Below are 15,321 nucleotides of genomic sequence, written 5' to 3' on the forward strand. Positions count from 1 at the left end.
TCCACACTACACTTCAAATACTAGAGTGTGTTTGATAACCTCTGCTCTGAAGTCATGAACGTTTTTGTTGTCTACACTGTTTTGAAAACACCGACATAACTTTATTATCAACTGTTATACAAACTAGTTCAACAACAACTTGGTATTCCTTTCTTTCAAAGCATCAGCTTTTCTTTGGAAAATCTATTTCTCTGAAAAACATCAACTTAAATTTGGCGTATTTATACATACGACTATAAAAGGAGCATCGTCCCTTGGTGTCTGTTGCAGCTACACAATCATTTATATTTATATTTATACATTTCCAGCAAAATATTTTAAAATCAAGTGAGAAAAAAAAGGTTTGCCACATCTCTGGAGTAGCAACTCTTAAATACTTTTTATTTAACATACAATACCTGTATGACTTTATTTCAATAGTTGAAGTTTATTATATGAATGTCATGTAAAATACTGTATGTTGTATCAATTATATATGTTATGTGTATATGCCCCCCTGGGGACCTTATTTGGAAAATAAAACTTATCTTATCTATCTTATCTTATCTTATATATATATAGGATATACGACAATAAAACTGCAACCTATCAAAACAATTAAATAAAAGCCATCTAGATGTAACCATATATATGAAAAGTCTTCGGCATATACGTCTATACGCTACATCAAGCTCTTAATTGAAAACCAATTAACAGTGACTATCAAAGATCTGACACAATACCAAATTCTCAAAATAACAAAATAAAAATAATCTATGACGAAAGTCAACCACTTGCGAGGAAACCTACTTGAGACAGGCACATGCCATGTGGCGGGGTTAAACCACAAATTAACCGCCTTGGTGGTCGCGTGGAAGCATGTTCGCCTTGATGGTCTCGTGGAAGCATGTTCGTCTCGAGTGCGAGAGGTCGTGGGCGACCGGGCCAAACCAAACACGTTAAAATTGGCATATGCTGCTTCTGCAATAACCACGCAGCATTAAGGAGTAAGAGCAAAGACTGGTCGGCTCAGAATAATGTGTCCGGGTAGGGTGACATGTCTTCCTGTGGACTGTTACCTTGTGAACTAGCACGTTAAAAATCTGGGTCAGCGTGTCGTTCTAGTACAAAGCAGAGTTAATATTCATATTACATTAACATGTTTTCGCCCTCAATATGCATTTATATTGCCGCTGGAGGTTAAACAGCCATCCAACATCATCGTAAAACACAATTTTCGTTTTTAGTATTTTAAAAACATTTAAACTTTGATAAATGCAATAAGTTTCTGAAACTGAAAGTTTTAAAGACCTTTTATCTTGAAGGGGTTGAGGTTTGGAGGGGCGGGCATAATTTTTTTTTTTAGGAAAGCAATTTTTCCAATAACATACAGTTGCAACATTCATATTTTTTTCAAGTTTTTATTTTTTTTTTCAATAATTTGAAATTTGAAATTTTTTGTCACTTTCTTTCTGAAACATATCATATACTTTTTTTTTCTCAAGAAATATAGAATTAAACAATTTATTTGAGGATAAAAAAATTTGCCCCTAAAAGATGAATGGTGGCAGTCTTTATTATGTTTATCATCTTCTCAATCTGTCACTATTTTATAGCATTGGCTACCTGATTAACCAAATATGGTATATTCAAACTTCTCATTTCACCATTACTTGGAATCCTTTTGTCTTACGAACAAAGTTTTAAAGGTATTATCATGATTTTCGTTTAAAAAAAAAATCGATAATCTATATTTTCTGTAAATCAGTTTTGTTGTAGGCGTTCAAATCTCATGCAAACATATGCCAAGTTCCAAACACAGGAAGTTTCAATATCAAAAATTAGAAACAAATCACCCAACCCTCCGTTGTTACGTTAATAATAAAAACTTAAAACAATGCACGTAATGTAGTCATGAAAGGAATTTCATATCCAGTTTTGTGTTCATGGGTCACGAAATTACTTTTTTCTACATTAAGTATGAACTAATTATAGCAATCAATTTAATGTGAAACAAAAAAGCTGTGATGAAATGCAGAATTTCTCGCATTGTTTCTAAATGAATTAAGATATTAACTATGTATGATATTGACCACACCTGAATAAGAAAACTAAAGAATGTTTAAGTAGAATAGATGTTGCTGACACATATCTTTCAAGGCTATGTGCAATTAATCTTACTTCCGGCGTCCTATTTAATACGTAAGAAAGATGACACGTCATGATGATTTAAGTTTACAGCTTACTACGTCACATGGAATTCACTACTCTAAAACAATAGGCATGAAGTTAATCCTTTTGTCTTTTGTCTTTTGTAGATTTTCGGAATTGTGTGCATAATTTTATGCACCTATTAAAGTTATATATCTATGTTGTAATCTGTGCGTTCACGTATGTTACCAAGCTCACATTTCTTAAAAATGAAATAAAGCAATAGTATAAGGATGAACAATATTGAAATAAAGGTACCAATAAAATATTGAGTTTTGAGTGTTTTATTTGATTACATGTTTTGTAGAAAGCAACTTTGTAACTCACTAACCTCTAGTCTTCTTTCTTCAGTAGTTTTGCAAAGTTTGACATGGATGGCTAAAAAAAGTGTCTATCTGTATACAAAATCGATATAAGCGTAAGATTTGAACATGTCATATGATTTTTGATGGTTCAATTCCTGATGCTGCTTGTAGCACACATTGTTCTCCAATAATATATTTAACAACTTTTAACTCTTAGTGTACAAATTTTGCATTCTGAATGAAATGTATGTAGACTTTTATAAATACTTCGTCTGAAATTTAGCCCAACAATGATGTTAAACCTGCTTTGAATTAGCTAATGTTTGCTCTTCCCTCAGCGTGACTTGAACCACTGCTTCTATGACATCGTGGCAACACCGCTTGCACTGTGTCCGTAGTGTACACATTTTGTGCTGTAAGAAATTAGGTCTTTTTGGTTGTTTTAATTCATAAATTTTCTAAGTCCGAATTGATTCAGAACTTGTCCATCGTTACAGACCGTATGTTAATATCAAGTTGTCTTTGAAGTTATTTTGATTAGCTGGGCTACTGTCAGTCTCATTGTCGTTTATCCCACACATTTCTGTTAGGCTTTATGTAAGTAGTTATCCCCGACCTGTTTCCTGTTGACATTAACATCAATCACATTATTCGAAAAAGCAAAAAAATGCAAATGAGTGTTTATTAAACTAATGCACGGAGAAAGATTGATGGTTTGGCATGGTAAATGTAAAAGATTTAAATAAAGATGTAAATAAAGATGAAAATAACAATCAATTTGAGATCGTGCCCTGGCAATTAGCCTCTAACACACCTTTTCTAACATGAAGCCAGTGTTTAAAAGACTGATGTTCTTCGTTTTTCGTTTTTTCCTATGACTTTGTCGGTCTCTCTTCGACTTTCCCATTATTATTTACTACCTCTTTTTTTTCGTTCCACTAAACACACAGATCAATTGCTAATCGATGTCATAAATACCGCTGTTCTAATGTTCTAAAAAAAAATATTACGAAACTGAAAACAATTTAATATTGAAATATTTATCCGATATTGCATTGGATGGGACCTTTGGTTATTGTCTTGGGGATTAGTTGTTTATTATAATTGTTTAACTTTGTCAATTAAGATTCATGCATTATACTTAAAAAAAAAACTAGTTATGAAATCTTCTAGATTTTGAACTGTAGCTATATGTGATATCTTACCAATTGTAATTGTATTTCTGTTGTGTATTTTGTGGTGCATAACTACCAATGATAAACTCTTGTTACAGCATGGCTCTGTTATGTATTGTTTTGAAAATGATCTGAATTATTTCTCACGGGGTAATTTAGCGGATGTGTTGCTATTGACCACGATATGACACCACTGACGGTCTCATAGAACATAATCTTTGCTTAGATGGGGTGGTAGCCTAGGTTGACGGTTACTATGCTTTTATTTAAATTCATATCGAAGAGAAAATCTAAAGAGAAGTAAATCAATATAATAATAATAATAGTTTGGAAATACATCATTCTCATGTTGTCATCAGAATAGCGTCAGTTTCAAAATACCTCTTGGAGGCCTCTTGTTGAACTTAATCAGGTCATTCTTGTTCTCTGTTGTTTCAAATAATGTATAATCACCTTTAGAAATTTCTAGTTGTTTATACTTATCGTGAAAACAAACACTGATTAAAATCTACGTTAAATTACTATATGTCTATATATGGCTTGTTACGATTTAAAGCGGCAACGCCTTGTGGGTTGGACTAATTGAAATTGATAGCTGCATTCATTGATTGAAATAACGGCTTACTGCTTACTTATTTATATATCTTTGGATAATTATTCATTGTTTATTTTATTTTTTTTATTTGTGTAAAATTGAGATTTATACGATTTCATGGTTTTTATAGAGAAATCATATTTATGACGTGAACTCTAAAGGATATCATTCATCTACACATATCAAGTGGCTACATATTAATAAAACAACTGTTTACATTATTACCCGACTTTTGATTTTTAATAAATCTATTTCCTTTCGTAAGACCTTGTAATTGGGGTTGTGTTGCAAAGTCTTCGTGCAGTTTTACGGACTATCGTTTGTATGACGTCTTTTTCATATAGTCACAGTGTTGTATGAATGTTTTCTTACGACCTGTGACTTCTATTTAACCCCAATCCTCCTGTTATCTTGCCTTTTACAAATTATATATTTAACCTTTTTATTTTTCCTACTAGTGTTACTACAATATTATAGTCTAATGTTATATGATCAGTATCAGGATCAGGCGATGCAGACGATGTTCATTTTTATACGGGTGAATTATAGTGAGGTGACCATATTAGAAAAATAGGCTTATAAAATAAGGAGATGTGGTATGATTGCCAAATGAGACAACTATCCACCAAAGTTCAAATGAAGTGGACGTAAGCAATTATAGGCAACCGTACGGCCTTCAACAATGAGAAAAACCCATATCGTATAGTCGGATATAAAAGGCCTCGACATGAAAAATAAGAAACAATTCAATTGAGAAAACTAACGTCCTAATTTATAACCAAAAAAATTTACAAAAAACAAATATGACAGACATGAACCAACGACAACCACTGAACTACAGGCTCCTGACTTAGGACAGTCACATAAAGAATGTGGCGGGATTAGAATTCACTTCTTCTTAAAACTTTTTTATTATAATCTGCGTCTTGTGTACTATGAAAAACGTCAACCAACTATTTACTTGACCATAGAATTGCATGATGATGCCAATCGAGGCGACAACAAATTCAGTTTCTCTAGTTCAAGGAAATCACTATTTTTGGTTCAGGATATTTGAAAGTAATATCATAAACGGTTTAATGAGAACTGTTTGTTGCTGTATATCATATTTGTTTTCCTTTCATTATTTTGTACATAAATCAGGCCGTTAGTTTTCTCGCTTGAAATGTTTTACATTTGTCATTTCGGGCCCTTTTATAGCCGACTATGCGGTAAGGGTTTTGCTCATTGTTGAAGGCCGTACGGTGACCTATAGTTGTTATCTTCTATGTCATATAGTCTGTGGTGGAGAGTTGTCTCATTGGCAATCATACCACATCCTCTTATCTTTTATATGAACGTCTTTCTATAAAACAGACTTTGTTTGATCAGTATATATAGTGCCCGAGGTATAGTGTCTTCGATGCACAAGAATATATTTGTGAATTCCTTAACTGATCGTCGAACAACACATGTGAAACTTACAGCATTCGATCCCATCTTTTTTTTGTCCATTCCTTATATAGATTATAACAGACGATATGGTATTAACGTCAATGAAACTACAATCCAAAAATACTCAGAAAGACGTTTAAATGCCCACGTATGGCCTTCACTAATAGAAATGTCTCAAGCTTGGTATGAATTTGAAAAGAAATCTATAAACATCGAAGCACAATTACAGTCACTATATGGGAATGCACATCGTCTGTTAAAAAACCTTATACCAAATTCTACATACACATGACCAAACTTCAAAAATACTAAATATATCTCAAAAAGTCTAAATATATCTCAAAAAGTCTAAATATATCTCAAACATACTAAATATATCTCAAAAATACTAAATATATCTCAAATATACTAAATATATCTCAAAAATACTAAATATATCTCAAACATACTAAATATATCTCAAATGTTTTTTATGGTTTCAATCAAAATATGATTTTCCAGATCTTATTAAACAAAAAGACGTACATTCTGTTTTTTATTGTTTATTGCTCTTCAACTTCTTGTTTTATTTCGGCTTTTAACTTTTTTGATTAGAGAAAAAATAAAGTTTCTTCTCGCGAGGCAGTTAATTTTTCTAATTCAAACCGCGTGACTTGCCTGGAGCTCTAAATATTTAAATTTAATTGTCGAGAGAGGATAAATTTCGTATCGCCTGAGATTAGGTGGTGGTATCTGTTTCTCAAATAACTGCATCTTAGTCTGGGATCATTTCCTATCTTTAAATATGCAAAACAAAATATGTGTTCTTTCTATATGACGTCATCAGGCATGGTCGCCTTTTTCGTGATATCACAACAGAGAGAAATCAGTGAAAATGACACGCCAATACTGAATTATAACCAATGAAGAACTGAGATCAAGCGAACCGTACCAGCATAAAAGCAAATCATTGCAAGCATCCGTTGTCGTTAAGGTCTATCAGAAACAATATCAGGGTGATACAATTATGTGGCGCCACAATAGTCTGCGACGACAACAAGTCCGCGAAATCAATCGGCTAAAAAATCGGCGTTTTAGCTTATTTTTTAGCTTGTCATGATTAAGCTATTACTGAATTATAAACTTTGTAGGTTTTTTTGAATAATTTAGCTTTAACAAGACATTCAAAATTTGTTGGAAGTAAATGGTTTTGCTATCACATAATCGAGTCAGTTCTAAAATCCCTCGGCCATCTTTTTCTTTGTAAAATAATCTCGAAAGTAACTTACTTGACGTTAAACTTTTCGATTACGGATAAGAACTTGACTAAAATACTATAAGTTTAGTGACAACCAGCATGTCATTTTGTTCGGCTGGCTTTGGCAGCGTACCGCCACTTCATATAGTTGTTTAAACAGTTTAGGATCAATGTATTCTAAATAATTGACTTTTAGGAGCTGTAAATAAATGATTGAAATATAATTGCTTTTTACAATTTCATACGATACCTTCATTGTTACATAACAAAAATCGTGCTCGACCCCCTACACAAATTGACGTTGACAGTGTTTTCTTTTTTTTCATCACGTTATTTATAACGTTAACAAATTATGTGTCACGGGCATATTGTACATACACAGTGATAATTTAGACATTGGTAGAATGAAACAAAGATCATGCTTATTTTAGTTTAAAACTTTACGTCTTAGACTATTCATTCATATACTCGCAACAAATCTGACAAACGATGGATGGACAAAACATACTTTAGAAATGGCGACAGAAACAAATTTCAATGATTCTTCGATGCCTTGCACTGCAAATTCAGGAAAAGATGTTTCAAAGAAGAAATGAAGGTCAGTTAAATGTACTTAGAAGTACAACCCTTACTTATTGAATATATTTTTTTTCTAAATAAGTTATATACAGTTATAAGTGAAAATCTAGCTTATCAAGTCAAACAAAAAAGTTAATTCATATTCATAAAGTTGTTTTCATACAGAACTGAAATTATTCACATGGGAAATTCTTGTAAAATATTGCAACCATTAAATTGAATAAGGTTTCTCATACCTAATGTTCTAAACAAATGTTGTTCTTGCAATTTTTAAATTATACCAATTGACACAACTTCAAGAGCAGCAGTCTGAATATGGATTTTTAAAATATTTTATATATATAATACATTTTTCAAAATTCATAAAATATCATGAATTATTAAGCAAGAGCTGTTGTATTCAAACTTTTTTAATAATGATTTTAAGATAGAAAAAAATATGTCAAATAGAATGATCTAAAAAAAATTGTCAATTGGTTATCTTCTATTTTTTTCAGAATTTCCATTTTCAGCGCCTGACATAAATTATTCTTAAATATTTTTTGTAAACTTACCCTTTTTCTGTAGGATACGTTCAACTAAAAAATATAAAAGGTGCGAAAGGGCTTTTTAATGCCCAGAAACTAATGTTACTCAGGGTCATACTCTATAGAATGTAAAATTCCAAAGGTCAAAAGAATTCTAGAAGGATTCTATTGTTCAAAATAATTTACTATGATTGCATTAATTAGAAAGTATTCTAAAATACTACCCAGAAATATGCTTTATATTTCAAGATAAACATTGCAATGATAATATCATCAGCCAGAGCTAAAGCTTGCTTTCTATCAGACATTTCATAATTTTAATCTTGCCCTGTAATTTTCTTCTGAAAAGGAGAGAAACTATTTTTGGTATAATTATAATTATATAACTAAAAATCGAATTTCAGTTATCTGTTCCTTGATTTTTGTGATGTAAGTCCTTGAAAGATGTTTGTCTCGTCCGTAGTTTTACTGAATTTTCGCGGTCACGTGACTATTGACTTGGGGTAAAACCGTGACCTGCTTTCCAACTGACATGTTGATTAAAATATCAATCGTTCGAATACTGAATCGGTTATCATTAAGAGTATTTCAAAGATGAGTATATATATATATGATTTGGTGCCACGATATCTCAGTAGCATGAGTTCGAATCCCGGCCTGGGAAGACCAAATATTTGCTTCCGCAAATTTACAGATCTAACATTGTTGGGCTGTTATTTAGACGAATTATGTATACAGAATGTGTTTTCAGCCTTGTATCACCATCACTGGTGATCCGATGGATAAAATCTGTCGTAGAGTTGTCACTGGTTCAGACGTACTTATATATTTCTACTGTGCTTCGAGTTATTTTCTTGTAAAGCACAGTTCATGTAAACACAAGTGTATCTTTTTGCGTTTTGGACATCATGAGTTGTTTCAGCTGCGTCTAGAAGATGGTTTTTACCTTTTCTTATATTTTTTTAAGTGTATAGTCAAGATGTTTATATACAAGACCTTTTACATTATGAAGTTGCTATACAATTATGACACCTTAATGTAATCATTATGATCATCTGTTCTGTTTTATAACTGTCAAACGTTAAATTATAATTCTATAATTAACCAATAATATACCAAAATAAAATAAGTTGCAAAACAAAAAACAAATCAAAATTGAAAAAAAAAATATGCAAGGCATAATATTTTTGAATATAAATAAAAGAATTTTATTAAGAAAGTAACATAATTTGGATGCATGTGTTGACACTAATTGTCGATAAACTGTAAAAAAGTATAAATTTTCATGACAATACATATATGTAATCAGTTAAGGTTCTGTGGTATTGTGCACGGACTACAATAATTGATAGTTACTGAAGAAAAACGCATGCAAATTCGATACCTTCATTTGACCATCGTTTTGAGAGATAAGTATATATATATATATATAGTTACAGCTATCATTTAACCTCACGTTCGGCTTGAAAGATAATTTCCTCTCACTGATTAAGTTCAATACTTGTATTTGGTGACTATTTTGATCGCATCCATCCTAACGTGTATATTCGATACGGATAAGTCTGCTTCATACTAGAAATTGACAGAAATGGTCTACTGAGGTTAACTATCTGACAAAAGAGATGAAAAAAAAACCAAATCGAAACAAATCAATATTGAAAAAAAATGCAAGGCATAATATTTATAGAATATAAATAAAAGAATTTCATTGGGAAAGTAACATAATTTGGATGCATGTGTTGACACTAATTGTCGATCAACTGTAAAAGAGAATAAATTTTCATGACAATACATGTATGTCATCAGTTAAGGTTCTGTGGTATTGTGCACGGACTGCAATATATGATAGTTACTGAAGAAAAACGCGCTCAAATTCGATACCGTCATTTGACCTTCATTTTTGAGAGGTAAGTAGTTGCAGCTGATATATTTGATTGTTTGTTTCTTGCATTGAAGGTACATTTGCTCGTTAAGAAGATGAACCGTGCATTCTTTACTAGCTTTTATAGTGACAAACTTGTCATACTGGGTTTTCACTAATCCTTCTGTTATCAATCATTTTGTTACCTATCAGGTTAATTGACTAGTAATACACATTGATTGTGTTTCGATATAGTCGTTCGTCGATATATATAAATCAAAGGTAATAGTGATGTTATGGTCACCATACAAACTTAATTGTTCTTTGTATTAAATAAACTCCTCATGCCAGACGTGCGTTTCTTCACATAAAGCTATATGCTGTAATAAGGTAAGACTTCGAATGTGACGTCAGATAAATTGGTTTTCAATATATTTCCAATCGGTACTACAGTACACACCTCATTGAATACTGCCCATCCTCACAGGATAGTATTGTAGTTTTTCCGATTTTTTTTAATTGATTCATGACATAATCTAATGCACTTCAATAAAACTATTTTAAGAGCAAAGTTTAAGCTACATGTCAGTAGTCAAGGTGTAGTGTTATGCATATTACCCGGAACAAAATTATATTGACGCATGATATTTAATGCATGTCTCTCCATAAGCAGCCGGAACTGGTCAAACGAGCTTTTATCTAATTGGATGTTAGTTACCCGGACTTTTAAACCGATTTCTCCAAGGATAGCCCTTAATAGCAATTTGGTGTTAATTACACATACTAGGAAAAAAGGATAGTGAATACTTTTTATAAATGTATTCCTGTTGTTCGATATTTAAGATAACAATGTTAAAGTACATTATACAAACAATGGTATGTCATGTAACCTGTTGTTTAATACAACTGGGAACATTTATGTCATGTTACCTGTTGTTTAATACAACTGGGAACATTTATGTTAATGCAATGAACAGGAAAGGAAAACTGGCACAAAAACGGTCTTAATTCCAAAATTTACTCATCAATATTTGGTACACTGTTCGCACGGATGCTGTTGGTTATAAGTTCACAAGCCAACGTTTTTCATAAATTAATTCTTTTCGCCTCCAATGGGATCCGGTAAAATAAAAGCTAGACACCGGAAGTCAGTGTTGGTGTCTAATTTGCAAACCATGAATGGCTTGTCCAAACGTATTCTATAGTTATTTTATATATGATTGGTAAAGATTTGTTGAATTGTAATTTCTGTTCGCAAATCCGTAATACTAAGTCTTCAGTATATTGATAAATTTCACCAGATTATGTTCATAAAATTTTAAAGTCTTATCTGCCATAGATTATCATTAGATAGTTATATTGCTGGGTCCATCAAATGCTCCATAAATGTTCTTTTCAAATATTATCATCTATTTTACAAAAAACCCGAGCAGAGTTTCTGTGAAACTGCTTACTGTAGGAACTATGCAATATTATCAATTAATATTCTATATCTTCATGCTTTACACCAATATTCATTGAAGAAATTTTTATAGAATAAGTCTAATTGTGTTTCATAAATTAAAAAAAAATGACCATTGTAGATACAGATATCTTGTATAAGAAGGGAAACAAATACTTTGCAATAACAAAACACACTTTGGTTGCAACAAAAAGTTCTTTGGAACAGAAAACATTCAGATGCTTGATTTTTTTGTTGACAACTTATGTTACATGCAGGAGACATTTCTTCAAATAACAATCGTCAGTCCTATTGGAAACAACTGTGATCTTTGTGTCAACTTGTTCTTTTATTCTTAGGGGTAAACTTTATACAAGAGCTTCTTACGAAGAACAAAAGAAACTTCTATTATCCTTTAACATTGACAGAAATGGTCTGTTGAGAATTAACTTCCCGACTAAAGAGATTATTTCAATTTTCCCATTGTGAACTTTCCATTTCTCTGCTGCGACATTCCATATTGCCTCAATACGGAGTGTATAACTACAAGTAGATATTATAATCCAGGACTTGCATTTCCTGCTTCGGCTTCGTAAAAGGTTGCTGCATACAAAGAAAGTTAAAAATAGGGAACGTTGAGTCATACGTTCGAAGGTTTTTCAAATGCTATTCTTAATTTGGTCGATCATTATGGAATATCTGTTTAACAGGCGACCACGATATATTCAACTTGTCATAGCTACCATCATGTCCTTTTTCCTCAGGTGTTATACCACTGAATACATCTTAGAGACGATTTTGTTTGGCATGAGCACGGTGTGTGCCACTAGTAGAGCAGAAACTTTTACCTTTCGTGAATACCTGCGTTCACTCCTGTTTTGGAGTTTTTAATGCCTAATCTTTAGTTTTCTGTGTAATCTTTTCGTGGTTTTTGTTGTTTTTTGTGTTATCAAGATTTTTTATTACCCATTAATATTCTTTACCTCTTTCAAATTGAAATCATAATATGATTTTGGTTGAAAAAAAAACCAGAACAATGACAGAACCATAAGAAGACCGTATTGGAAAATCACGTGATTGTACGATTTACGTCAACTGTGATACAAAATTTGACGACAAAGAATGTTTTAATCAGATAAGGTTTCGTCGTTAGACATCACATTAAATCAGTTCATTTCTCTTACGTCAGTCTATTGTTCTAATTGTATATTATTTTTCAAGAATTCACTGTTGACTGGAAATAACTCTCAAAATCGAATGTCACATGTAGGTATCGTCAATAGTCATCACGGCTTACTTGTATATCACTAAAGAGTCATTTATTCGGTGCTGTCATGATTAATAACAAACCTTTCTAAATTTGCCCGTTTATACATTTTGAAATTATAAAGAAACTAAGGTTTCAACTCCCTCAGACAAAGTTGGCCTTAGAAGGATTTGGATATTATTTTAGGTCATTTTTTATTATATAGCTCTTCAACTTTTTTCGGTTTAATACATCCTGGGCTTTCAAATATTCGGCTTTGAGCGTTCCTGATGAAGGTAAATCCAGAAAAGCGTTTCGGACGCATTAAATTTACAACGTATTGTTTTTTATTGTCGAAATGAGAATCTGGTGCAGAAAAGTTGGTACTGTTATTGTTATTGTATATTAATAATGAAAACTATACTTTTAATCACAATTCGTGTACATACACGCATCCAAATTGTGTTGCTGTCTCACTGAACTTCTTTCATTTGATTACATCTTCTTTATTTTTGCATTCTATTGTTTTCATATTCAGTTTTACTTATATTTACTGTCATTGTTTGTTTGCGTCATGTTTAAAGAGAAGGCATGATAAGGCCACTTTTTGGACTCTTGAATTTGAAAATCATTAAGTTTTATAAATCTTCCAAATAATATCCTTCAGATATTCATTAGACATTAGTCTGTCGGACATGAGTGTTTATATTTTTGAATTTCTGCCATATTCGCTTTATGGATTCAAATTTCTTACTAGACTAACTGCACACGATAATACTTTCTTAAAGAATATACAGTTGGCGTGCATTATGTGTTTTTATTTTAAATAGCACTGGGTCGATATCTCTGCTGCGGACTATTATTCTCCGAGGGTATCATCAACACTTTGGTACTGACATGATTTATAACAAACCTTTCTAAGATTATCCGTTTATGAATTTTGAAATTATAAAGAAACTAAGGTTTCAACTCCCTCGGGCAAAGTTGATCTTAGGTGTCGCTGTTTTATTTAGTCTAGGTCCTTTTTAGTCATAGAGGTTTAGCTAGCTATAAAACCAGGTTCAATCCACCATTTTCTACATAAGAAAATGCCTGTACCAAGTCAGGAATATGACAGTTGTTATCCATTCGTTTGATGTGTTTGTTTTTTTTGATTTTGCCATTTGATTGGGGACTTTCCTTTTTGAATTTTCCTCGGAGTTCAGTATTTTTGTGATTTTACTATAGCTCTTCAACTGTTTCGGTTCTTATATATCATTGGCTTTCAAAAATTCGGCTTTGAGCATTCCTGTTGAAGGTAAATTCCTCAAAGCGCCTCGAACGCATGAAATTTAAAACGTGTTGTTTACATTTTTTCTTCTGCAACACATAATATATGAATTTTAGTAATATACCGCTCGGAGATGGTTGTCATAAAAGATCAATTTATACTTTTGTATGTAATTTGTTAGTTTTAATTAGAATGGTAGTAATAAATATGATTTATATGTAATAACAGAACATTTGGTATAATAAATTTAAAAAAGCAACACTCGGGTGAGTTACATGTTAGAAATAAATCCGTATTATACGATAACTATAGCATGGTTTTTGAAATATCAAGAGCAATAACAGAACGTTACAGCTTTCATATACTAGTTACGGCTGTTATGGCTATATAACGTACTAGTTCTGGCAATATTAGTTATACACAGTGTGCTAGTGACCTAATACCATATATATGGGGTCAAATTGTGTTGCTGTCTCACTGAACTTCATCATTTAATTACATCTTCCTTATTTTTGCATTCTATTGTTTTCATATTCAGTTTTACTTATATTTACTGTCATTGTTTGTTTGCGTCATGTTTAAAGAGAAGGCATGATAAGGCCACTTTTGGACTCTTGAATTTGAAAATCTTTAAGTTTTATAAATCTTCCAAATAATATCCTTCAGATATTCATTAGGCATTAGTCTGTCGGACACGAGTGTTTATAGTTTTGAATTTATGCCATATTCGCTTTATGGATTCAAATTTCTTACTGATAGCCCAAAACAGCAAAATGCTAAAATAGCTCAATTTCGAGATTGTGCCATTAATATTCAGATATGAGCAATCTTTATCTAAAAGATATTTTACTACAAAATGTATTTTACAAGGATGTTAATGTGTATAAAATATCGTTTTAGGTATAGATATTGCTTATATATTTTTATCGAAAACTATGGGTTAACAAATACGTTAATTTCGACATGTTTATGGCGTCATAATGGCATTAACCTTTCTGCACTATAGTGTCCAAATTGTATTTACCGGTTCATTTATAAATAAAATTATAAGGGTCGAATACATTTACTAATTTTTAAATTTCAGGGGCCAAATAATGGCACTTATTATACCTCCTCCTTTAATTGTATGTTTGTTTGGATTATTTAATTTAGTTATGTTGTATATCTATGATTAGAAATAGGAAGATGTGGTATAAGTGCCAATGAGACAACTCTCCATCCAAGTCACACTGTGTAAAAAGTAAACAATTATAGGTCAAAGTACGGCCTTCAACACGGAGCCTTGGCTCACACCGAACAGCAAGCTATAAAGGGCCCCAAAATGACTAGTTTAAAACCATTCAAACAGGATGTATGTTTATACAATTTTGGTTGTTGGATCACCATTATTGTCTCGTTAACCAATAATCTCTGTTTGGGTTGCTCACACAATTTTGTCTATATAACAGAGCTATATACAAC

The sequence above is a fragment of the Mytilus californianus genome, unplaced genomic scaffold, assembly GCF_021869535.1.
Source record: "Mytilus californianus isolate M0D057914Y unplaced genomic scaffold, xbMytCali1.0.p SCAF_1, whole genome shotgun sequence".
Classification (NCBI taxonomy): domain Eukaryota; kingdom Metazoa; phylum Mollusca; class Bivalvia; order Mytilida; family Mytilidae; genus Mytilus; species Mytilus californianus.